Source organism: Podarcis melisellensis, assembly GCF_964234715.1.
Source record: "Podarcis melisellensis genome assembly, chromosome: 7".
In the NCBI taxonomy this organism is placed as follows: domain Eukaryota; kingdom Metazoa; phylum Chordata; class Lepidosauria; order Squamata; family Lacertidae; genus Podarcis; species Podarcis melisellensis.
The window spans coordinates 77,138,623-77,162,535 of NC_138539.1; the positions used below are offsets into that span (position 1 = coordinate 77,138,623).

The following is a 23,913-nucleotide window of genomic DNA, read 5'->3' on the forward strand; positions in this document are numbered from 1 at the left end:
GTTTAATAATAATAATTATAAGGCAGAATTTTGCTTCAGCGTTTAAAACTTTTCTTTCAAAACCTGTTGTTTGCAGGTTGTGATTTGCAAGACAGAGTTTGCATCACATCATCTATATCTTCAGTAAAAAAACAACCCCCAACTTTGGTGAAGAGAGTATAATAATAATAATAATAATAATAATAATAATAATAATTTATTTATATGCCTCCCATCTGGCTGGGTTTCCCCAGCCACTATGGGTGGCTCCCAACAGAATATTAAAAGCACGATAAAACATCAAATATTAATAACTTCCCTAAACAGGGCTGCCTTCAGATAGTTGTTTATTTCCTTGGCATCTGATGGGAGGGCGTTCCACAGGGCAGGCACCACCACTGAGAAGGCCCTCTGCCTGGTTCTCTGTCACCTCACTTCTCACAGTGAGGGAACCACCAGAAGACCCTCGGAGCTGGACCACAGTGTCTGGGCTGAGCGATGGGGGTGGAAGCTCTCCTTCAGAATATGTTGTGGGGACACAGTTGGTTTTTTTCTGATCTGACATAGATTTTGATTGCAGTTATGACAAACTCATGACCTAGTCTTCACATGCAGCAGTATGACGTGGCAGCGTAGACTGTGCCATTTCAGGTTGCAGAGACATTGGTGCTATGCTTTAATGTTCCTGCACGGGAAAAGCCTCCTTGCAGGTAACCCCCCACCCCAGTAATTCACAGAGAAAGGTTTTAGATGAGGCCACATTTTGCTGCCCAATTTTAAAAAGCTTACTCTAACACAGAGGAACTTTCAAAACTGCGCCTTCCCACCCATTCTACTACCATACCATTCCCACCTAATTCTGTCACATGTGCAGGCCACACCTAGGTTTATGAGAGGTGTGTTTGTATTTGAAGGCAGAAATGATGCAAACAGGAATAAGTTGGTACTTACGATGCAATAGGTACACAGAATTATCTGCTGTGTATTTAGCATCAAAACAATAACAAGAGAAAACCTCATGGTGCCATTAGAGTTCTCTGTGTCGCCTCTAAGAGGGTTAATTATGAGAAGAGTGCTTGTTAGTCTAGTACTTACAAACCACCCACCCACTAATTTAGTGACTGGGGTTTTTTGCACACAATTTCTTTGCTTTTCAGATTTCATGAATTTGCGTGCCATTTGCTGTTTGCTGAAGTAAACAGCAGCCTATTTAACAAGAACAGCTGAAGAGTTTGCGGATTCTTGAAATATGCCTGATACAGAGTCCCCTTTTTACAATGGGTAAGCCATTTCATGCAAACAGACCTTATGTTTTAGGTCAGTTTGAACAAAATTCACCTCTGCCATTAACTCAGTAGGTGTCAGGATGCTGTCAACAGCACCTGGCTGGTTGCCCAGGAAAGTATAAAAGCATATTTCCTTTCAGTCCTTTATTCAGGGGCGGAGCTACCTGCCCCGGCACTCTGAGCGGTGTGGGGGCAGGGCTAGCTGGCCTGCATGGCGAGCGTCCTTAGCTGTCCACCGCCTGTGTGGTGACCATGGGCAGGTGCTGTTTGCCGCCCTCGTGGAGAACTTCCCTACCCATTTGTTGCTTGCGTGGCGAGTGTCGGGGGGCACCGTTAACTGCCCATGGCAGCATCGTCCCTACCGGCCCACCACCCACACAGCGAGTGTCCAGGAGCGCCACCCGCGCAACAAGAGGAGGGTGATGTGCCGATGTCACCCGCCCTCACAGCTGACACCCGCTGTGCACCACACCCCCCACACCCACCTTCCTCCACCAGTGCCTTTATTATTTAAGACTTTACAGAGAGAGGCTATAGAACCCAGATAATGGCATTGTCCCGAGTAAATCTCCACCAACCCCATCTCTCCCACTTGGAAGGTAGGTAGTTTGAATGGCTATTTGCTCTCTGCTCCTTGCTGTCAGGAGCTGTCAGTGGCTCCTGGCTGGTTGCCCAGCATAGTATAAAGACAAGGAAAAGTTTCATACAGTTTTTTTATTTCAAACTTTACACAGAGAGGCTATAGAACAGAGCCTCTTGGATAATGGTGTTGTCCCGAGTGAATCTCCACCCTCTGTCTCTCCCACTTCCTCATTCGTCATTCTCATCATTTCCTCTACAGCTGCCACCCTCTGTCTTTGAGCTCTTTGCTCTTCTACTTTTAAGGATTGCCAGGTTCTGGGGGGATGGAGGGTCTGGAACACTTTCTAATGATGTGTCAGCCAGCTGCTGCTCTGGCTCTGGTCCTCCTCTTCCATTCTTCCCCAACTTCCCCCCTCATCTGCCTCTGAGCTGTGTCCTCCTGCAAACCCCTGTTGTAAATCTATATTATCTTCCTCTTCCTCCTCCCTGGAAAGGTCAGGATGGGAAGGAGGTCTCCACCATTCCTCCTCTATCCAGTTCCTGACAATTAGTTTTCTTTAACAGTGGAAGCAGGTTTTCAGATTGTACGCAGCTCTTCTTCAGGCTATGATTATGAGAGCAAAAAATAAACATCCAATAGTCTAGATAGAAACAACTGGGTAGTCAGGCTGATGGTTACTTGGCTGCAGAAGTTTACTGGCCATTGCTGTTGGCATGGAGATAGTCTAGGGGGTTGAATGCAAACATGCTATTCTGATGTCATGTGTGATGTCACAAAGGGGATATGCTTTAAGTCTTGGCAAAGCCAGAAATAGTTAACAGTCAGACTGCATCTCAGCCATGTCAAGATGGATCTCCATAATAGGTGATGAATAGTTTTATTTGGGGGATGTATTAACTTTTACTATTGGGAAAAAGTTTTAGATTGGTTTGCCAGCTTGTGGCCCATCACGTTGAGGCCGATAGATATACACTCACAGCCCTGTACCCATCCCATAATCAACTATATGTGTGACTTTGGGACTGATTCATACAACCACATTTCCTTTATCCACTCTACAGCAGCTTTTTCTCTGTATTTGAAAAAATAACAAAGGAGAAGATAAGGAACCAGGAATAAGATTTGGATGAGTATGGTGAGGATCTAAGCTTTACAAGTGAGGGGGCTAGGAAGATAGTTTTGTGGTCCAACATAGGAATGATGGGAGCTTCATATTATTGAATTCCTGTTCCACAAAGAATAAGTCTTTGAACTCTTTGCTCTCTTACTTTTAAGGCTCGCCGGATGCTGGGATATGGAGGGTGTGGAATGCTTTCCCTGGTCCTGAATGGGGTAACTGTGCCCACTCCGGGTGACTTCCAAAAAATATTGAAAATACATTAAAATGTCACACATTAAAAACTTCCCTAAACAGGGATGCCTTCGGATGTCTTCTAAATGTCAGGTAGTTGTTTGTCTCTTTGACATCTGATGGGAGGGCGTTCCACAGGGCGGGCGCCACCACCGAGAAGGCCCTCTGCCTGGTTCCCTGTAACCTCACGTCTCGCAGGGAGGGAACCGTCAGAAGGCTCTCGGAGCTGGACCTCAGTGTCCAGGCAGAACGATGGGGGTGGAGATGCTCCTTCAGATATACTGGACCGAGGCCGTTTAGGGCTTTAAAGGTCAGTGCCAACACTTTGAATTGTGCTCAGAAACGTACTGGGAGACAATGTAGGTCTTTCAAGACCGTTGTTATGTGGTCTTGGTGTCCGCTCCCAGTCACCAGTCTAACTGCCGCATTCTGGATTAGTTGTAGTTTCCGAGTCACCTTCAAAGGTAGCCCCACGTAAAGCGGATTGCAGTAGTCCAAGTGGGAGATAACTAGAGCATGCACCACCCTGGCAAAAGTGTCTGCGGGCAGGTAGGGTCTCAGCCTGTGTACCAGATGGAGCTGGTAGACAGCTGCCCTGGATACAGAATTGACCTGCGCCTCCATGGACAGCTTTTACCTGTTCTGTTTCTTACAGCATAAAGTCTCTGATTCCTTAGTGTGGCGATCACACAGGGTCCCCGGACGTTTCACCATCTATTGATCCCTGTGCCACCACTTTATTTCCCACTGCCACCACCCAGGCCCTACCTGGTACAATACTGAGTCCAGTCAGGGTTAAATTGGAACAAAAACATTTGTTTATTTATTGCAGTTTAACAAGCATGTGGTTTCATAAACAGTATCGGTCAATTACATTCATGAGGTGCCTATCCAGACCTATAACTGCCGCTACCTGCTCTCATTCACTAAACCACCTCTCAGAGATTTACCTGTCTACCTAGCCCTAACTATTCCTGACTCAGCTTATTTCGCTACACTAACTCAACCTACCCACAAACTTTAGTCCAATTCACTCCCACTCCAACCAACCACCCAACTCCCAATGAACTTCTCCTAGAGCTAGTTTTATAGTCCCTCTGACTCCACCCCCCTGGGTCCTGATTGGGTAACCTGTTTAACTATTTCACCTCCAGCACTCTCATATGTTAACGTCACACTTAGTTCCTTTATTCCTTGACATGGGCTTCCACCCTCCTCGCATCCTCTCTTGAAAACGCTCAAGCATTCTGCACAATAACTTCCATACGGTGGCATTTTTAGGAGCCCCTAGGATACCAAAACTGAAGCACCACTCTGGACAGAAGGGGACTTGAGTCAGACAGAATCTATAAGACCACCCCCACTTTTGACTTTTGTATGATCTTTATCAGAAGCCATCAACTTGAAGAGCAGCATGTGTGTTTGAAGTAAGAAGTGCGCAATAATTTCATCTGCAGGCCAAAGCACGGAGTGTTCTTAGGAAGACATTTGAAAATGTAAATGTCAGGAGATGAATAATTAGATGGAACATACTGAAGGCTTTTTCTGTGGATTAATGCTATAGTATTGTGGCTGATCTTGTTTCAAAATATAGCCGGTGTTGTAAGTCCATCAAGCTGTAATTAAACAATGAACTAGAGAATACCAGAGTATTATTTAACTATTGTTCACTCTGCTCCATTAAAAAAGTCACTTGCTTAAAATCATGAGTCGTTGCAACATAAAACACAGTCCCAGTAAAGAGAGATAAAATAATAGAAAGAATCCCAAACTGATACAGTCAAAACGGAAAAACAAGAGCTCAAATCTAAATTCACATGGGGCAAACAGTCTGCAATCATGGCTGTCATATTTCCTTACATGATTTAAACTTGCTTTATAAATAGCAATTTTTCAGAAATAAATAACTATAGCTTAGAAAAAACTCCTGGTAAAGAAATCCAAGCCATGTGGTTCTTGCAGAAAGAGAATGTATTTAACTTTTTAAAAATCTAATTTGTCAGAGCAGCAAGTGCATGTAACATTGCCTTATGTAATATTTGTTTGTCTTTGCTAGCTAACACTTGACATATTTTTTTCCAAATTAATCCCTAGGCATAATTCTGGACAGGATAATGGAAATAAGTCTTTCTCTTTATGTAATAGACAGGGCTATAAAAGCAATCTGCAACATCCTCCACACACTGTCGAGCTCAGACACACAGACATTTCTTAAAAGAATTTTTTAAAATGCATTTTCCCTCCCAATAACTAGAAAGTATAGTTTGAAAGTGTCGAGCACTATGGTCGTTCCTTGTAGCACAAAATGCTGAATCATTAAAATACGAATCCATACCATGACTAGGTTTTACGAACCCACACCTCTCAACTGTCCTGAATTAAGCAGGACATCAAGTATTCACAAAAGCTGTGATGTCTGTGATGTCCTGCTTTCACCACCTTGCCTCTGCCTTCTCTAGGACAGCCAGGGTGGCTTCTGCCATAGGCTCTACTGCACACGTCTAGATACAGATGTACCACTTCCAGCAGCTGTAGCAAGGGTGAGTAAGCCATAAGAACAGGCCGTGAGAAGGAAGAGTAGGCTGCTAGAAGCCCCAGGACTAGCTACAGAGAGCGAGCAAAGGTAAGGCCATGGAGATGCAACGAGGTCGAGGGTATGTTCTTTCATATGTGGTGGACCTGTAAAAGGGTAAAAGAGTATTGGGAAATAATGTATAATGAAATGAAAAAATGTTTAAAAGCACTTGTATTATACTCGGAGTTGAGTGTGGCTTTCATGCTCTTTATTCAGCTCATCGTAGCGAGGAATGTGAGTTCCCCCAAAATATCTGCTTTATATACATTATTTACATAATGGGCTGCACGTGATTGGCTAATTCTGGGATTCTCCCGTAGGCCAATCAGGTTGCGGATTCACTTCCACCTGGAGGTGGATTGGGTGGCTCCTGCGGACCAATCATACTGCTGCATTGTTCTAGGACCAATCAGATGCTGCATTCTGAATCCTATTATTCTAAGACCAATCCGACTGCTGAATTTTGGATCCTATTGTTCTAGGACCAATCAGACTGTTGCATTTTGGATCCTATTCAACTCAGTACATAACAGCACTTTTCCAAAAACAACAACCCAGAGTCCTTTTCGTTGGGGATAATTCAGATGGAAATATCCAGGGGTCAAAAAAGGTTATTTATGTATGCCACTATGGCAGCCCGTGTTTTGTCAGACCAAAACTGGAAAACGAGCGAGGTCCCAACCAAAGAAGAACGGCAACTTAAGCTGACAGAATATGTGCAGCTTGCGGATCTAACGTATAGAATAAGAGGACAAGAAGAACATCCGTTTAAAGATGATTGGAAAATGTTTATTGAATATATGGGGGGAAATTGTGCACACTTGAAAACATTGGCAGCATTCAGATAAATTCAACAGTATAAATAAGTTTTGACAGAAGTAATAATGGAATACTGAATGGTTTAGTTTATATAAAATATGTAGGAATTTATGCTCTGTAAAATAAATCATGGAAAGAGAAGAAGGAAAGTCATTGATATTTCAAGGTTGTATAAATCAATATTCCAAATTGTAAAACAGAAAATGTAATAAATATTTTACACACACACACACACACACACACACACACGAAAAGAGTCCATGGATTGGCGGGTAAGAGAAAAAGCAAGTTCAGTCAGGGCGGGCGAGAAAAAGAGTCCATGGATTGGGTGGGGGTGTATGATAGCTAAACTACTTGGGGTAGTAGTGAAGTATACTTTAAATGTGTGGTGTGTACTCCATTTCAGTTGCCCTCAGGTTGTCAGGTGACCCCATCTGCTTGCCTTCCACTGTTGTTTTGCACATGCAGTTACTGGTAGCTGTTACTGGTAACATTTGCTTCATTGGTTGTGGGTGGCGCTGCGGTCTAAACCACTGAGCCTCTTGGGCTTGCCGATTAGGAAGGACTGCGGTTCGAATCCCTGTGACGGGGTGAGCTCCCGTTGCTCTGTCTCAGTTCCTGCCAACCTAGCAGTTCAAAAGCACACGAGTGCAAGTAGATAAATAGGTACCACTGCGGCGGGAAGGTAAATGGCGTTTCCGTGCACTCTGGTTTCTGTCACGGTGTCCCATTGCGCCAGAAGTGGTTTAGTCATGCTGGCCACATGACCCGGAAAGCTGTCCGTGGACCAACGCCAACTCCCTCAGCCTGAAAGTGAGATGAGTGCCTCAACCTCATAGTTGCCTTTGACTGGACTTAACCGTCCAGGGGTCCTTTACCTTTTTACATCCTCACTAGCCCAAATAACAGAGACTGGCTTGGAGTGCACCTACCTTCCATTCAATCCTCCTGCTCTGCAGCTTTGGAAAGAAAGCTGACCTGAAGAACCTGGTTTCACTCACCGTTTCATAATCATGGGGTCGTGGTGGTAGGGTGTGAGATTGTATCAAGATTTCATGTTCACCAGCAGGAAGAAATATTCCAAAATGTTGATGATGGAAGTAGAAAGCTATTGCCATGATAGTCATCAACTTGTTTCCATTTTACTATCTGGCCTACAATGAATCTGGGGTAGGAAGGATAGCTCCATGAACTAAAGATCAGACAGACATAAAAGTGTCTTAGGTAAAAGGTAAAGGTAAAGGTACCCCTGCCCGTACGGGCCAGTCGTGTCCGACTCTAGGGTTGTGCGCCCATCTCACTTAAGAGGCCGGGGGCCAGCGCTGTCCGGAGACACTTCCAGGTCACGTGGCGAGCGTGACAAAGCTGCTCTGGTGAGCCAGCACCAGTGCAGCACACGGAACGCCGTTTAACTTCCCGCTATAAAGCGGTACCTATTTGCGTGGACAGGCGGAGTCCCCAGATCCCGCGTGGTCCCCCCGTCATGTGGAATAACGACTCAAGACAACATGCTATGGGATTAAATTGGCCACAACTTTATTAAATTTCAGATGTGGGTAGACCTTGGCTCAGGCATTGGGCGTTCTCCCTCCCCAGTCCCCAGCCGGGGACCTGGGGAGCATCAGGGTTATCCAGTGTTTGTGTGGGGGATGGGCCGGCTCTGGAGAACTTATGTTCAAGCAGAGATAGCCGCCCTGTAACGCCGCTGCCGCAGGGGAGAGCAATGACGACCTTTCGGCGTACGGTCAAAGCCTTCCTTCAGAAAACCCCTTTAACGGGGAACCCTGGTATCGCCGCCGCAAAGAGGAAGATGGACAAAAGGATTCTGCCCAAGGCCTGATACCGCCAAAGTTGTGACGTTTTGCTACGGTAAAGGCGAAACCTGCCAATGCAGGGAAATTCCTTTCCGGCCCTTTAACAGCGACCTTAACGTAGCAGCGCCTGCATACCTGTGAAGAAAAGTTAACCTGCAAAACCTGTGAGGAAAAATTAACCTGCAAAATAAGACATTAACTGAGGGTGGGTAGGGTGGGAGAAGCTCTGGAGCCAAGTGAGAATTCCCAGTAAGATCCTCCCTCCTTTGTGTGGGCAGGCAATCCCTCCCCTACCTGGCCTGGTCTCCTTGGCAACGCTTCCCCCAGGTGGGATTGGACAACTGACTGAGGTAGGCGGAGACCTCCAGGTATCCCACATGAGGGAAGGCAAAGCCAAGCCTATGCTGTTGGAGCCGCTCCAGATCTAGGGGCTGCATGCGTCCACGCAAAGGCCCCCCCCCATTTTAAGCGGGGAGCGGTCATTATCTACTTGCACTTAAGAGTGCTTTCGAACTGCTAGGTGGGCAGGAGCTGGGACCGAACAACGGGAGCTCACCCCGCCGCGGGGATTCGAACCACCGACCATACGATCGGCAAGTCCTAGGCGCTGAGGTTTTACTCACAGCGCCACCCGCGTCCCAAGGTGTCTTAGCTTACCCTTAAAGACTATCTCTTAGTTTTTCTCTGCTTGTCCTGGCTCTCAGCATGACCACTTCTACAACCTGCCATCACTTTCTTCAACTTTATTTATTTATTAAAAACAAACAAACATGAAATACAGATGTACGTAAAATGACTAGCTAGTGTTCCTTCTGAAGTTTAATTTGGATGGTTTATTTCCTGACAGAACCCCTATGTACATTTTATAGACGTGGCGGCAATTTATTCTGAGACTGTTTCCAAATAAATGGCAAAAGTTCATCTTGGAATGCCACCAAACCTTGGAGTAAGTTACATAACATGCCTCAGCTGATCATAAAGCATAAGATTTGTTAACTCCGTATACGCACACGATATATTTATCCTGCTAAACTGTCGGTCCTCAACACAGCAAGGCAATAATTATAGCTTTCATTAAATTATGCTAGGAATCACACAATGAATTACACAGCAGGCTACGGGGTATAAAACATCTTGGTACCGCAGCAATGAACCAGGAACTAGAAGTCTTTTCATCCTGAGATCTGGCTTGCTATTGCTTTCATTTAAGGTCCTGACAATGACAGAGTCCATTAACTATCCAGTTGATCGTCAAGTCACAGCAATATAATCCACTGGGTTGTTGTTGCTGTTGTTGTTTTTAAAATGTGGTGGTGGTGGTTATATTGTACAGGTTGCAGCCTCCAGATTCACACCGATGTTGCAAAACCTTGGATGCCCTGCGCATGCATGGGAATTTTAGGTTTCTGTACAGTGGTACCTCAGGTTACACATGCTTCAGGTTACATATGCTCCAGGTTACAGACTCCGCTAACCCAGAAATATTACCTCGGGTTAAGAACTTTGCTTCAGGATGAGAACAGAAAAATTGATGAGCTATGCAGAACTGGCTAAATTGACATACAAACTGCGGGACAAGGAGAACTGCGACTTTAAGGAAGAATGGGAACTTTTTACAAATTATCTAAAAAGACAACAAAATGAACTGGACTCCTTGGCAGGTTTTGAATAAACATGCACAAATTGGTTATTGGTTGATAACATGATAGATAGACAATGCAAGGATATGTATAATTTTATAACATGCAGAGAATAATATGTGCAGAGAAATCAGAGAGAGGAGCTGAGGGAAGTCCCTGGTGGGGGGGAGGGAGGGATGGAAGGGGGTGGGGGGAAAGGGAAAAAATAATGTACAGTGGTGCCCCGCAAGACGAATGCCTCGCAAAACGAAAAACGCGCAAGACAAAAGGGTTTTTCGGTTTTTGCGTCGCTTCGCTAGACGATTTTCCCTATGGGCTTGCTTTGCAAGATGAAACGTCTTGCGAGTTCTTGTGAGTTTTTTTCCTTTTTCTTAAAGCCGGTAAGCCGTTAATAGCCGCTAAGCCGCTAAGGCATTAATAGCCGCCAAGCCGCTAAGCCGCTAATAGCCTCTAAGCCGCTAAGCTGCTAATAGCCGTGCTTCGCAAGACGAAAAAACCGCAAGACGAAGAGACTTGCGGAACGGATTAATTTCGTCTTGCGAGGCACCACTGTATGTGATTTGATAATTTGTTATGTTGAAAGTCCTTAATAAAAATACTTTTAAAAAAGATGTGGAGGAACAAGCAGGGGGCTGTTGCCATGGTCTCCGCCATCTGCTTCCTGAAGCAGCTGTCTCACACTGCCACACTGCAGTCCTTCCTGTTCTTGTGGAAAGAGTTGTAGGGGTGTCTGGAAGACATCATTTCCAGTGTGCACAGGAACCTAGGAAAACCAGCTGGACTCTGGCTGTCCAACACTGGCCAACAAAAACAACCCGGTGGGTCTGAATTACTTGCAAAGTAGAAATTATGGAAGTTGTCTAACGCTGTGCACAGCTGAAGAGCATCTTACCAAAAATGCGAAAACTCATGGACTATGCAGAATTAGACAAATTAACAGGAAGGATTTGAAACCTGCGGGACCAGAGATTCTTAGAAGATTGGAGTAAATATTTGAATTATTTAAAAAGCAGTTGTAATGAACAGATTACGCTAGTAGGACTGAAAGAAGTTCTGTAAGGAGGATTGTGTGAAAGGAAGACTATGAAAAGAACTATTAGTTAATGATAATTAAAAGTAATGGAGAAATTAAGAAATGCAGAATAAGTGATAAAGAACGGAAAATCTTCAGAGGTTGTTGATGGAAGTCTAAAATATCGTATAAGATAAGAATTTATGTTAAATGATTGTTGGAAATGATATGTTAAAAAATCAATAAAAATGTATATATAAAAAAGCGAAAACTCTTGGATGCATTTGAAACTCTTAAGCCTTATATGAGGTCTATATGGGCATCTAAAAAGTTATTGCGCAAGCCAATCATGCAAGGTGAGTATGGTCAGGCACCCAACATCTGAAGGAATATGACATGCCAGGGCGGGTTTGAGGCTTGCTGTAGTTTGTGCCATCATAATGCTTCTTTTTCTAACTCCAAATGAACTTGAAGAATCCCTGAAATGCAATTGTAGCTGTATAAATCATATCGATATCGTTATTGCAGGTTTATGCTGGTGGAGATCAGAGCAGAATTCACCTATAAAATCAGGATATAAACTTGTCCATACAGTAGAGCGGAAACCTCTCTATTAAAAAAATAAATTAAATTGGATGCAGGGAAGAGAAGCTGTAGAAGGTTGCTGGGTCAAGGGATTTCGTTTCAGTCCGTCTGTGAGATTGCATTGCCCGTCTTCTGAAACACAATCCATTGTACCTTAGACTTCTGAAAGCTATGGCAATTAGATTGTAGCTGCCTCAATGCAGAGTGACTTAACAAGGAATCATTTGGACACTTGAAAGAATCCGCATTCCAGACAGACCATGACTGCCAACAGACCTTTTCTTACGCAATAAAGATCCTTTGTGTGTTTTGAGCAATCTCATCCGTCCTAAGAAGAGGGTTATACCAGTTCACCTTGGTCTTCAGCTATCATTCACTGCTCTTTCTGCATAAACTCTTAAGCAGAATGACCACTTTTAAAACTTGGGTTGCTAGTCAACTACTGTACTTTTTACCCAGAGGAAACCCAATGAAATTAATGGACCTAACTTCACCATTATTGTCTCCCTGCTTATTTAACTTATATGCAGAATTCATCATGCGAAAGGCTGGGCTGGATGAATCCCTAGCCGGAATTAAGTTTGCCGGAAGAAATATCAACAACCTCAGATACGCAGATGACACAACCTTGATGGCAGAATGTGAGGAGGAATTAAAAAACCTTTTAATGAGGGTGGAAGAGGAGAGCACAGAATATGGTCTGAAGCTCAACATCAAAAAAATGAAGATCATGGCCACTGGCCCCATCACCTCCTGGCAAATAGAAGGGGAAGAAATGGAGGCAGTGAGAGACTTTACCTTCTTGTGCTCCATGATCACTGCAGATGGTGACAGCAGCCACAAAATCAAAAGACGCCTGTTTATTGGGAGAAAAGCAATGACAAACCTAGACAGCATCTTAAAAAGCAGAGACATCACCTTGCCAACACAGGTCCGTATAGTTAAAGCTATGGTCTTCCCAGTAGTAATGTATGGAATTGAGAGCTGGACCATAAAGAAGGCTGCTTGCCGAAGAATTGATGCTTTTGAATTATGGTGCTGGAGGAGACACTTGAGAGTCCCATGGACTGCAAGAAGATCAAACCTATCCATTCTGAAGGAAATCAGCCCTGAGTGCTCACTGGAAGGACAGATCCTGAAGCTGAGGCTCCAGTACTTTGGCCACCTCATGAGAAGAGAAGACTTCCTGGAAAAGACCCTGATGTTTGGAAAGATGGAGGGCACAAGGAGAAGGGGACAACAGAGGACGAGATGGTTGGATGGTGTTCTCGAAGCTACCAGCATGAGTTTGACCAAACTGCGGGAGGCAGTGGAAGACAGGAGTGTCTGGCGTGCTCTGGTCCATGGGGTCACGAAGAGTCGGACACAACTAAACGACTAAACAACAACAACAACAAACTTCACCATGTCAATTGATGTCACTGGGCCCTTCATAGCTACAGACTTTAAAATGAAAGTTGACAGTCTAGGGCTTCTGTTGGCTGTGAGACCCATTTCTACCCCCTGTACTCAACTCTTGGTGTCTCTGCCTATAGTTATGAACATTGCAGAGTCCCCAAAGAGCATCAGACTTTCTTGGAACACAGTTTGAAAACCACTGCCCTGAATCTCTTTGGGTCATGCTTTATTTTTGTGAAATATTCTGTGAAATGATGTTCTCATTTCTTAATTAGTCATGGCAGATTGCTTCCCCCCTAATTTTGATTGATAATATTGCCAGTACTAAGGCATTTTTTCCTGGTTGCCTGTTCAGTTTCTGCCAAGTATTAAAAAACCAGCAGCTATTTAACGATCCAGTGTTGATATTCAAGAAGACCAAGCTTCATTATTAGCCACTGCAAACAGATTTGTGCCAGAGACGGTATCATTGAAGCTCTCTGTTTTTTGTGTGGTTTTTTTTTGTTACTTCTTGTTTATGCAGAGTTGCCAATACATATCTTATGAGCAATTTACTGCTGAAACTGGCAATGCTGAGAAGCATAACTTCACTTTTTTAAAAGAATACTTTGAGTGAACCCATATTTACATATATCAATCCAGTCTTTGCTGATCTGTTATCCAGCTAGAGAATTGATTCCTTCAACTGATTAAAGGTGGATTAAAAGATTCCCTCCCCATAATGCCTTTCCACAGCTATATCTTGTTGCGCAATGCTTCTCTGCCTATGTGTACCAAGTATTTGGTGTTAAAGTCAAAACTGTGCACAAAATGTTTGTTTGCATTGAAGTTAAAACTTGTGTAAAGGTTTGCGTTTGAAAAGCAGAGAAGTTTGCCTTTAGCAAGAGGTTCCACCTATGGGATCAGTGAGAGAAGTTCCTAAGAAGAAGAAGAAGAAAAGTTTGGATTTGATATCCCGCTTTATCACTACCCTAAGGAGCCTCAAAGCGGCTAACATTCTCCTTTCCCTTCCTCCCCCACAACAAACACTCTGTGAGGTGAGTGAGGCTGAGAGACTTCAGAGAAGTGTGACTAGCCCAAGGTCACCCAGCAGCTGCATGTGGAGGAGCGGAGACGTGAACCTGGTTCACCAGATTACGAGTCTACTGCTCTTAACCACTACACCACACTGACTCTCCTAGACAGTGTCAAAGGACTTAAAGGACAGAACTGTATAGCCTGCTAGTTGAATGCAGTGTGTTACTTTGTATTTGCACTCAGTAACATTTATATGTAACTAGTTTTAAGATTGTATTGCAGTACAGTAGCACCTTGGTTCTCCAACCTAATCCGTTCCGGAAGTCCATTCCATAACCAAAGTGTTCCAAAACCAAGGCGCATTTTCCCACTGAAGGTAATGCAAAATGATTAATTTATTTTAAAAACAACCCCTAAAACAGCAATTTAACATGAATTTTACTATCAAACGAGACCACTGATCTCTAAAATGAAAGCAATAAACAATGTACTGCAGTCACACAAATCAATCAATCACTCGGTAGCTGAACTGGGTTCCACACAGCCACAAAAACAAAACAAAAAAACCACAAAAACGCAAAATAAATAGCAAAAACAGACAGACCTCAGCGTAACACTCAAAATGGAAGTGTGGTACTCAAATCAGAAGCGTAACACTCAAAACGGAGCACGTCCGGCTTCCGAAAAATGGTCGCAAACTAGAGCACTTCTGGGTTTGCAGTGTTTGTGTTCCAAGCTGTTTGAGTACCAAGGCATTTGACACCCAAGGTACCACTGTAAAGTTTAAAAACTCGTTATTAGGCTGGAAAGCTGATTAATTTCTGCACAAGGTCCAGATCAGGGATTCCACTGAACAACTCTAACTATAGAAAACCAGACAGGTGGAGGCGGCCTGTGCTTCTTCAGAAGAAGTGCCATCTCTCAGTTTCAAAAGTATTACCAGGGGGAAAAAAATGTTTCATCACATATTTTCTTCTATGACTTTGGTTTTCTGCAGTATAACTCCAAAAGGTAAAGGTTGCCTTTCATAATAGCGAAAGTGTCTGGATGATTTGCAAGAGCAAAGCTAGACTCATAAACTGTAAACTCCAGTACTTTAAAGCGTGCCCTAAAACTAGCAGGTAAAAAAATTAATCAAGAAGATCATACTATTCCTGTCAAGCCAGAGGCAAAAAACAGTAACAACTAAAACGAAAAAATGCAACGGGCCAAAGATGTGGTCTAGCTTGTATTTTACTTCTACATCAGGTTGGTAGCATTTTAAACACTGTGAAGGGAAAGGAAGAAACACTGTCAAGGCAAATGTTTTTAGGCAGTCACGAGGTAGCCTACAATATTTTTGATGGAGAGGATCCAAACTCCCCTTTTCACAGCCTAGTTCAGTGTTTGTCAAATTTTGTTATAGGGACCCTTGAGTTTCTCAGAAACTGATCAGTGGCTTGAGCATTTTATATTGTATGAATAACTCATCATTTGAGGGGCTTGTCTCTCCTTGTTTATTACCTATAAAACACAGATCTTCAAGGTGAAATGATGGTACAGTCCATAAAGTCATTCTGGGATGGGAATGATTGCCTCGTATCTTCTGATCCCTTTTGGACTACATTGCTTATGTTTCTGTACTTTGCTCATTTTGTTCAAATGTCATGCGGCATTCCAAGACCCCATTAACTTCTGATGTAAAAGAAAAGGAAAAGGAAAAGGAAAAGGAAAAGGAAAAGGAAAAGGAAAAGGAAAAGGAAAAGGAAAAGGAAAAGGAAAAGGAAAAGGAAAAGGAAAAGAAAGGCTTTGCTGCCAAGTGTGTGTGTGTTTTAAGGCAAGCAAGCAAACTTGATGTTTATTTCTTTTCTGTCTGCATAGTTAGGAATAAATCTCTTTGCAATGTAGCTCAGATTTTCTCGGCTCCTTCCCTGCGTGCTGGATACTCTGCGTAATGGGGGAACGTGATTGGAGCCTCATCAAAGGCTCAGGTCATTAATCATCTCGGAGGACTCGACCGGAAGAGTTGCTTGGTCGAACGCAAGTCCGACAGGAAGCCCTCAAAAAGTGGTGAAGTGACTCCCCCAGGTAGCCTCAGGTTGCATGGCCGTGCGGTCAGATAAGACCATGCACGAGCTTACCCAGAACTCTGCCCAAAACCATCCAATTTATAGATAGCTAGATAACTAGCATGTGTGGCCTGGCTACGTGCAGATCAGTCATTAGCCACCCCCTCCCAATGCCTCACTTTCTCCAAACAATGTCCACAATCAAAGAAGGTCCTCATCACTATCTCTTCCTCCTAACTGATGAGGACATTATAGGCTGTTCTCGTGCCATCAAAGAACTTAATAGAAAAGGGGGGGGGGACTGCGTCAGGAAGAGGGCAACTGAGTCAGATCACTAACTCCTCGAAATACAATTTATCTTCTGGATAGATTGCCCATACATGGTGGAAAGCTATAAACTGGATGATAAAACTATTACCGGTACATTAGCCACTGAAAGTTTGAGCAAAATTGGTCAGTTCTCCAGTACCGTGTTTTGGGATATTTAAAGCATTCATGTTGTGATGTGCTGACCTTCCCACCTCCAAAACACCCCATTTGGGAGAGTGTTTTGCTAGCTGCTGGAGATCCAGTTAATGGCTCACCTGCCTCTCTGTCAAGTGGGAAGATGTTCTGCACTGGTGGAAGTCCATATCAACCATCAGAGCTGGGTGGAGAGACATCTTGGCCTAATCTATCCCCGCCAGTCCAGCATAGGGCTTTTGGAATTCCTCTGCCCATCATTTCTCAAAATTTAATTTCCCAATTCGTTATTCTTGGGGCTTCTTACTAGGCTGTAGCTGTCCTGATTTCTTTTAGCTGTGCATAGTTAAGTCTGTCCTGGCCATTCCATTTCTTTCCCTCCCCTTTTGCCCCTCCTTGCCTTTCCACTCACTGTGGGTTAAACCACTGAGCCTAGGACTTGCCGATCAGAAGGTCGGCGGTTCGAATCCCCGCAACCAGGTGAGCTCCCATTGCTTGGTCCCTGCTCCTGCTAACCAAGCAGTTCGAAAGCACGTCAAAGTGCAAGTAGATAAATAGGTACCACTCTGGTGGGAAGGTAAACGGCGTTTCCGTGCACTACTCTGGTTCACCAGAAGTGGCTTAGTCATGCTGGCCACATGACCCAGAAGCTGTATGCTGGCTTCCTCGGCCAATAAAACGAGATGAGCGCCACAACCCCAGAGTCGGCCATGACTGGACCTAATGGTCAGGGGTCCCTTTACCTTTACTTCTCCACTGCCTACAAAGCAATCCTTATATTTGCTCTCACTCCAGGCATTGACCAGACTTAGCTGCTGATGCCACACACCGAAATAATGCAAAAGGGGAGAAACTAGTTGTTCAAGGTGCAAATATTATGGTTTTCTTAATAGCTCAATATGTCTTGGAACTGAAGTTCCTACTTCAGGAGCAAGCTTCGACTTCATTGTGCCAGATAAGTAGCTGCATTTGTGCAAGCTGCTTCAGATATTCTGTAGAATTTGTAAGTCTGGGATTACTCTTGAAGAAGGAACCTCAGTTCTGAAATGATATGAGCCATAACAAACCTTAATAGTTGGCACTTTTGAGAAAGCCATTTCCGACCTGACTGGGAGGAGAGGGGGTTGCGGGCAAAACCCTCCTCCCACTCACGCGAGGGCGGCACCTTGCCCCCGCGTGAAGATGGAATCCCCGGGCGTGCCTCCCACCCCACCCGCCAATCGGCGGGCTGGGGAGGTGTGGCCTAGTCCATTTAAGACCAGGCACACCCGGGGACCACCCTCTTTCACCTTTGCCGGCCGAGCGGTTTTTCCATCCCACCCACCCTTTAGGTTTAGGTAGCTATGGCCTTGCTATGGACTTCGGTTGGTCGCCGCAAGGGGCCTGGTAGGATTTTTTCCAATTTGGCACACTTCGAGCCTTTTGGTTTTTTCGCCTACCTCGTAGCAAACGTCACAACTTACTCGGTATTGGCGGTTAGGCATTGGCAGGGGTCAATTGTTATGCAAATGAATGGGGGGAAGGAAGCGCCATCACCTTCCCCAATGGAAAGGGTAGTCCGGTAGAGGACTCCGGGGGGGCATTGCCTTGTCCGAAACCTAGGGAGGTCAGGGCCCCCGGCACGCCCCAGAGCGGTGACACCCGTGGGATCCTAGTTGGCGTACTTCAACAGGACTCCCACGGCTTGTGGATAACCCTTCCCGGTTTCCATGCCGGGTAGTCGATAGGAGCCAATGAGTAAGGCCAATACCTTCCAATTCTGTAATCAATAAAGTTGTGGCCTTTTTATGCCCATTAACCTTACATAATGTGTCCAGTGTTTTCATTTCTCTTGGGGGAGGGGAATTGCCACGCAACCAGTTTCTCCTCTTTGCTTTATTTCTTGTTTCTGTGTCTCTCCCTTTTTGTTATGCCACATTAGAGATGGTTGAATATGTCAACTTCCATTTCTCATATTTCCAGTCATCCTTTCACCACATTTCTGCGTTAATTTGAAAAGAAATTCCTTGTGAAAAATCATTGGCATTGTAGTGTGCATTTCTGCTAATATACACATTTTTGGCCAGCATTTTTGTGTAATGCAATACATGGTTTTTTTGCATGCTATTTTCATGAATATATGCATGCAAGCATGCATTACATTATGACTGTTGTCTTTGTCCATGGAGTTTTCTTGGCAGGGATACTGGAGTGGCTTGCCGGTTCTTCCTCCAGATGGATCACGTTTGGTCAAAACTCTCCACTATGACCTGTCCATCTTGGGTGGCCCTGCACGGCATAGCTCATAGCTTCTCCGAGTTATTCAAGCCCCTTCGCCACGGCAAGGCAGTGATCCATGAAGGGATCCTAGACAGCATCTTAAAAAGCAGAGACATCACCTTGCCAACAAAGGTCCGTATAGTTAAAGCTATGGTTTTCCCAGTAGTAATGTATGGAAGTGAGAGCTGGACCATAAAGAAGGCTGATCGCCGAAGAATTGATGCTTTTGAATTATGGTGCTGGAGGAGACTCTTGAGAGTCCCATGGACTGCAAGAAGATCAAACCTATCCACTCTGAAGGAAATCAGCCCTGAGTGCTCACTGAAAGGACAGATCCTGAAGCTGAGACTCCAATACTTTGGCCACCTCATGAGAAGAGAAGACTCCCTGGAAAAGACCCTGATGTTGGGAAAGATGGAGGGCACAAGAAGGGGACGACAGAGGACAAGATGGTTGGATAGTGTTCGCAAAGCTACCAGCTTGAGTTTGACCAAACTGTGGGAGGCAGTGGAAGGCAGTGGAAGGCGTGCTCTGGTCCATGGGGTCCCGAAGAGTCGGACACGACTAAACAACAACAACATGCATTACATTACACAAAAAGCTGGCAAAAAATCTTTCAGGAACTGCAAATTGGGGAGGTTCACATTGAAAGGTGAACTGAATTTCTCCCCCACTCCCTGCCACACACCAAAGGGGTGTGCCTAATTGTACAACTCTGCAGAGAATTTTTCTGCAGCAAACTCTATGTACAGCAGCTATCTGCATGCCGCTGTAAGGAACTGAAAAGTACGACATGCCACTTCTGTCACCGCAATGCATACTGCTAGCACATTCAACAGTTACTGTGCCAGACATAGCTGCGTAATGCACCTCTTATGTTTTTGCAGGCCTTTTGTCTTTTCGGTTTCATCTAATCTTGTCTCTCCCCCTCTCCCCCCTTTCTTACTGTGTCCAAGCATATGCCAAATAGACTGGAAACAACCTTCTGTTTCCCTACAGGCTTGGTTCCTTCACCACCTTTATAAAGGTGAAGAACTCCTCAAGTGGTTAAAATATGCTATTTAGACTCCGCATATGCATGGCTCATTATGTCTCTCTTGACGACTTTTGTCAGCAAGCCGTTTCTGTCAATAATTTTCCGCTTCGCTGCGCTGTTCATTAAAATTCCATTATAGGGCATTTGAGGTTTGACAGATCTGGGAGCTGTCATCTAGTCAACTAGACATCACCAGTTTCCTTTCAAATCCGATATTGTCATCTTGATGGTGCTGAGTAATTTCTGTTCTTTTCTTGCTCTATAGCTTGTCCAGGGCAAAGAGCGTTGCTCTCTCCTGTAAGCACGGTTGCTATTCAACGGTACCCGATAACAGCACTGAGGGCAGCAATTGGGTGCTATTCTGAACTGTTCTGGGACGCGGGTGGCGCTGTGGGTAAAACCTCAGCGCCTAGGACTTGCCAATCGCATGGTCAGCGGTTCGATTCCCCGTGGCGGGGTGCGCTCCCGTCGTTCGGTCCCAGCGCCTGCCAACCTAGCAGTTCGAAGGCGGAAAACATAATTTTATTGATTTTAAACGATAACAAACAAAAATAAAAATATTTACATCTTGTTATCACAAATTTCTTTCTTTAAGACTTCCTTCAGCTTCCCCACAAATCATCCGTGCCCTTATTTGAAAAGTTTACGCAAATCCTGGTTTATATTGACATTATTTTCTCTTTTCTTCCTTTTCTCTTTAGACAATATTCCTACTTTTTCACAGAGCCTTTTTAGCAGTTCGAAGGCACCCCCGGATGCAAGTAGATAAATAGGGACTGCTTACCAGCGGGAAGGCAAACGGCGTTTCCGTGTGCTGCGCTGGCTCGCCAGATGCAGCTTCATCATGCTGGCCACGTCACCCGGAAGTGTCTGCGGACAGTGCTGGCCCCCGGCCTCTAGAGTGAGATGAGCGCACAACCCTAGAGTCTGGCAAGACTGGCCCGTACGGGCAGGGTACCTTTACCTTTTACTGAACTGTTCTGCCAATGGGGCTGCAAAGTAGCCAGAAAACTGGGCTCCCAGGTTTCTGGTTTTCCATTTTGAGCAAGATGCAAGATGAGCAAAGGGCTAATAATAATAATAATAATAATAATAATAATAATAATAATATATTTATACCCCGCCCATCTGGCTGGGCCTCCCCAGCCACTCTGGGTGGCCTCCAACTGAATATTAAAATACAATAATCTATTAAACATTAAAAGCTTCCATAAACAGGGCTGCCTTCAGATGTCTTCTAAAAGTCTGGTAGTTGTTTTCCTCATTGACATCTGGTGGGAGGGCGTTCCATAGGGCGGGTGCCACCACCGAGAAGGCCCTCTGCCTGGTTCCCTGTAACTTGGCTTCTCACAGTGAGGGAACCGCCAGAAGGCCCTCGGCACTGGAGCTCAGTGTCCGGGCAGAATGATTGGGGTGGAGACACCCCTTCAGGTATACTGGACCAAGGGCATTTTTAAATGTTTTTAAAGCTGCACACCTTTGGTAAATAGACAGGACTTACGTTAAGCTCCCTTCCTAGACCTTTCCTCATTCACCTCCAAAGCCAGACAAAACTGTTAGTTCCACCCCAGGCTCAGAACGTGTGATCACAAGAACAGACAACTCTTATTTGTCAAGCTTCCGATTGAATGCCTCTAAAATTAATGATGGAAGTAGCTGGAATCACAGAGAGCTTAGAACCTTAGCTAGCAAGTTGCTTTACTGGAGAGCTGTGATGCTTAAGCGTTCTATGATAGCATACTGCCAGGGCTCCAGATCCATGTAGATTGTTAGTGAGGGTTACGCTTAAACCACAGGTAAGCAATCCTGAATCACAACTTTCTGAAACCAAAGCCTGGTGGAATCTACACACATATGAAAAACGCTATGAAAATGCTTTCAAAAAAAAGTTTTGAAAAACACATTGGATTTTGCATAGCTCACTATCGCCATCTAGTGTCACATTTGTGTATCGCCCTTTACAACACATTTAACACGTTATATTCCCAACTGTGTAGCTGAGTCCCCTGTATCATCTTTGTTTATCTCAGGAAGGTGGTTATCTTCAAAACTGTATTGATAAAAAAGTGCACTATGGCTCGTAGAACATCACCCGCAGGTCTGGCAATGTAATTCACATCAGTGAGTGCAAATTGCCACTGGATACCATATTTAGTACTTGCGTAAAACAACAACAAGTTCCGTATAGTAAAAGCTGCGGTTTTCCCAGTAGTGATGTATGGAAGTGAGAGCTGGATGATAAAGAAGGCTGATCGCCGAAGAATTGATGCTTTTGAATTATGGTGCTGGAGGAGACTCTTGAGAGTCCCATGCACTGCAAGAAGAGCAAATTTATCCATTCTTAAGGAAATCAGCCCTGAGTGCTCACTGGAAGGACAGATCCTGAAGCTGAGACTCCAGTACTTTGGCCACCTCATGAGAAGAGAAGACTCCCTGGAAAAGACCCTGATGTTGGGAAAGATGGAGGGCACAAGGAGAAGGAGATGACAGAGGACGAGATGGTTGGACAATGTTCTCGAAGCTACCAGCATGAGTTTGACCAAACTGCAGGAGGCAGTGGAAGACAGGAGTGCCTGGTGTGCTCTGGTCCATGGGGTCACAAAGAGTCGGACACGACTAAACAACAACAACAAAAAGCTAAGTGCCCTGGGCTAATCCATCTCTGAGCACCTTGTTCAAAACAGCAATAGGGAACTCTCTTCACCACAAAGTAACAGACAGAGTTTGTGCTGGGTGAGGTGTCAAAAGTCGAAACTTCAAAGGCAAAGGGTCAGCAGGAAAAAAATAGTCCTGCTAGCTACAAATAGGAGAGGGCAGGATATCAGAAAGGGCTTAGAGGCAACAGGAAGGGGCGGTGGAAACGACTAAACAACAACAAAACAACAACTTGCCTAAGCACATGTCTGAGGAACCAGGAAACTGCAATCTTGATGGAGCAGGGGCAAATGTAACTGGTTTCAAAGCATTTCTGTTCAGATAATCTCAGCATCTCTGTATTATGAATTATTGTAGAAGGGATAACAGCTAATCTCTTTATAGATGTGATACCTTAACCCCACATGGCCTTGACAATACCAGGCATCACTCGGTACGTCAAGTGCAATGTTTCTGAGTATTCCATCTTCTGTATACTATAACTGATACATTGGCTACAAGTACCCTTTGGTTCACAGCAGAGCAACTGAAGGAGGCAGAAGCCAAAATATTTTGCTTTAAGACTTTAATATCTCTGCTCTGACAGTCGCTGTAAAAAATACACAATCTTCGTGATTAACTGCATCCTCTGGGGATGCAAACTTGTCTGAAGTGCTGTTCGATGCTTGAAAAAGTGTGTGGGGTGGAGTGGGGGTTTGGCTGTATCTTTTAATTAGCACACAGTGTTGAAATATATTTCACATCATTTTTAATTTGTATGCCATCTTTCCACCTTCCTGCACTCAAAGCAATTTACGGCCTGCATGAATTGCAAAGTAAATGAAAACCAGTCATCCTAGAACAATACAAAATGGATCTAAAAATAAACAATTAAGGCAATTCAAGAATCTGTCCACATATCATATTTACCAGAGAAAAACAAAATATCAGCAAATGACAATAGAAGGAAATCCCCCCCCCCCAATCAATTACAATAGATGATTAAAATGTAAGCAACCAAGACAATACATGAAATGCAACTAACCATGGGGAAAGATCTATTTTGCAGCTAGGCCATCTTATGTGTGTTGTGTGTTGGAGAAGAGAAAGTATGAACTGAGAGCTCTTGTATGGCAACCAAGAAGTGAGGTGGTTCTTGCCATGATGAGATAGCAGCACCTAGCAGCCCAAGATTTTACTTTCTTGGGCTCCATGATCACTGCAGATGGTGACAGCAGCCACGAAATTAAAAGACGCCTGCTTCTTGGGAGAAAAGCAATGACAAACCTAGACAGCATCTTAAAAAGCAGAGACATCACCTTGCCAACAAAGGCCTGTATAGTAAAAGCTATGGTTTTCCCAGCAGTGATGTATGGAAGTGAGAGCTGGACCATAAAGAAGGCTGATCGCCGAAG

The 23,913-nt window shown here is 44.4% G+C and overlaps 1 long non-coding RNA gene across 5 annotated transcripts in view; it reads left to right on the forward strand.

Moving 5' to 3' along the window:
• Positions 1–23,913, forward strand: part of LOC309374303 — a 43,902-nt gene that overhangs the window by 5,427 nt on the left and 14,562 nt on the right. Inside the window, exons 1-2 of one of the 5 annotated variants that reach the window (XR_014170502.1) lie at positions 2,665–2,712; positions 5,659–5,822. The exons of 3 other annotated variants lie outside the window; for them this stretch is intronic. This is a non-coding gene — a long non-coding RNA (uncharacterized lncRNA). Of the gene's footprint in view, positions 1–2,664; positions 2,713–5,658; positions 5,823–23,913 lie in introns of those variants that run through there. One more of the 5 variants, XR_014170503.1, reaches the window with a different exon arrangement.